This window comes from Cupressus sempervirens, chromosome 9 (genome assembly GCF_028749045.1).
Source record: "Cupressus sempervirens isolate cs-2001-9-10 chromosome 9, ASM2874904v1, whole genome shotgun sequence".
Lineage (NCBI taxonomy): Eukaryota > Viridiplantae > Streptophyta > Pinopsida > Cupressales > Cupressaceae > Cupressus > Cupressus sempervirens.
In genome coordinates, this window is record NC_143126.1 from 463329190 (window position 1) to 463332106 (window position 2917).

General features: G+C 39.7%; 1 pseudogene; it reads right to left on the reverse strand.

The window, feature by feature from the left end:
• Positions 1-1559: 1559 nt before the first annotated feature.
• On the reverse strand, positions 1560-2544 carry LOC149539347 (G-type lectin S-receptor-like serine/threonine-protein kinase At2g19130 pseudogene; annotated as a pseudogene).
• Positions 2545-2917: the final 373 nt, after the last annotated feature.

Here is a 2917-nt window from a genome sequence, read left to right on the forward strand (position 1 = left end):
GAGGTTGAGCTAACCATACAAGCTATGAGTGCAAACTCATCTTCCATTCTACTGGAGAGTTCTTTTGCACTTTCTGAAGCTGCCACCTGCTTCTTACCCTTCTTCCTCTCTAGGAAATCACTGGCATAGTGGCCAAACTCGTGACATCCAAAGCACTTGACCTTAGAAAGGTCCTTCTTCTTCTTTTCATCTTGTGAATTCAATCTTTTGCTAGATCCCTTCTTTGCTTTCTCTTTACCCGCTAGGGCAATGTTCCCTTATTCCACCTCATTTTTTTGACTCTTGTTGGCCCCATTGACAAGACTTAGACTAAACTCCTCCTCAGTGAAGTCAGTCCATAGTCGATCCCAACTAGGTAAAGTATCTCGTCCACTGACAACTTGAACAAAGAAACTCTATTGTTTAGTAAACCCATTTAGGGCTATTCTCATTAACTCGTCATCACTAGGGCTATCTCCAATAGCTGCTAACTCTTCCTTGACAACCCTGAGCCTGGTGAGGTAACTTGTGACATCTTCTCCCTAATTTATTTAGGTATTCTTTAGCTTCTCTTGGAGAATCAACTTTCTATTAGTGGTAGCATTCTGGTATAGATTCAGAATGGCGTCCCACATCTTCTTCACTGTATCTAGCTCTGTGATATGTGAAATAATATGATCCTTAACACCATCAAGGATAATCCTCCTCACTTTGGCATCGTCCTTCCTATATGCTACAAGTTGTGTTGCATCTATTGGTACAGGTACAACACTGGTAATCCTTGATACCATTCTCTTCCAACAATAAATAAATTTTGGCCTTCTAGACACCAAAATTTGAGGCACCATCCAATCTATCCTGATCTCTCAAACTAGCTGAAGCCATCTCAAGGGTTTAAAACAATAATAAATCTAAAGAGATCAAAATTTCTTTCCTAGGGAAAGACTCTTCTACCCTTAACAATGCTCTGATACCATGTGAAAAATTTAACTATTGCAATCACTGATTATTAATCTCCTATCATAAATGATTATTATACTACTGAAAATAAATTCCTGGCTAATATCAAAAAATAACACGACTGCAACTTCACTTATAAAATATGGAAAGAAATGTGCAACACAATGAACACAATATTTTCAGACAAATTGTCCCTAGAAAAAACCCTAAGGAAAAACTAGTTCTATAGATGATGAATTATATTAAACTTTAACAAATCAAGAGATACAAAATTTCTTGCTTCTTACTAGCAGAATTCTGACAACCTCCTAATTTATCCTGCTGATATTTCCCACCGCTATTCCCACACTAACACTATGCCCTTGCTAACACTGCAAACTTATAAACTCATTTGCTAGCACTACAAATGTTTCTCCAAACTTCATATGCTCCAAATGCTCCCCTGACCTCCTTTTATACTACTCGTGTTGGTAAACCAACGGCCAAGATTGATTTACAATCGACGATTGAGATTAAAACAACTTAACAACCCTAACCAAGTTAATTTCTAGTTGTTTCCAAAAGTGGTCAATAAATTAACAAATATTTGTTTCTAATCTAACAATTAGTTAACAAAATAATTACTTGCTAAATAATAGCAAATGGATGAACAGCTGTACAAAGCTAACAAAACTAACAATTCGAATGCCTGAAATCCATTCCGGAGCCAAGTATCCTCTCGTTCCTCTTGTTGTGGTCAATACCCGGCTGAAATCTATGCTCAGAAGTTTTGACATGCCGAAGTCAGCCAACTTGGGTGAGAAATCATCATCGAGAAGAATGTTCTCGGGCTTTATATCCCCGTGAATGATGTGTTCTCTGCACTCCCCGTGGAGGTAAACTAAAGCTCGTGGAGTGCCTAAAGCGATATGGAATCGGGTCTTCCAGTCGAGTACCTTTCTTTCACTTTTGGAATTATTCATGAAGAGCAGAGAATCTAGAGAGCCGTTGGGCATGTAGTCATAAACTTGTAATCGTTTGGATCCCTGAGCACAAAACCCTGGAAGCCTAATCAGATTCCCATGTTGTATGCTCCCTAGAGAACTAATTTCTGCTTGAAATTGCGTATCATCTCAGCTTGAAGTGGATTCCAATTTCTTCACAGCCACAAGTGTACCGTTTGGTAGAGATCCTTTGAAACCTGAGCCGAATCCTCCGCTTCCCAGCTTAGACTTGAAGTTCCTAGTCATAATCTCCAACTCCTTGTAACTGAACATTCTAAGAAAAGAGTCGGATGAATCTTCACAACTCTCATGAGATCGTAGCACCCCATCATGTCACCTCTTGTGCATTAAAAATGTAAAAATGCCCAAAAAAATGGCAAGAGCAATGAAAATGCCAACACTATAAGCAGAATGGTTTTTAATTTAATTGGGGGGGGGATGGTGGAGTAAAACTTGGAAAGGAAGGGCCAGCTACTCGAATGAAGACATTTGAATAGCATTCTGACAGAGAGTTGTGCAAGTCCAGAAGAGTTCTGGACCTGGTTTGGTAGGTCTCAGAAGGTGAATTGAAAGCATAAGCAGTGCACGAGCAGTTGCTAAGGCAAGCTTTCTCACAATCCATCTTTGTGTGTGAAGAGTAGGACAAATCGTGATCATCATTAGATAACTTTGATTTGGAGTTGATGAATATGTCGCTGCTACAATTTAAGGGGCTCTGGTGAACACAACTAGTGGACCACCACTCTTGCGAATCTCAAGCTTGTTTGTCTTTCGATGTGAAGCCCTCCACATAGATACAATGCTGAAGATTGTTGGAGATGCAGGTTCCAAAAGCACCACAAAGACCATACACGGCACATTCATCTTTGGGCTGAGACCATGCCACTTTCCACACTTTGCCATCGAACATAGAGGTTCAAGTATCTCCGAACTTCATCATGACGAAACACAGGAGCTGGTAATTCAACTTTTGAGTCATAGTCATTCATACATAC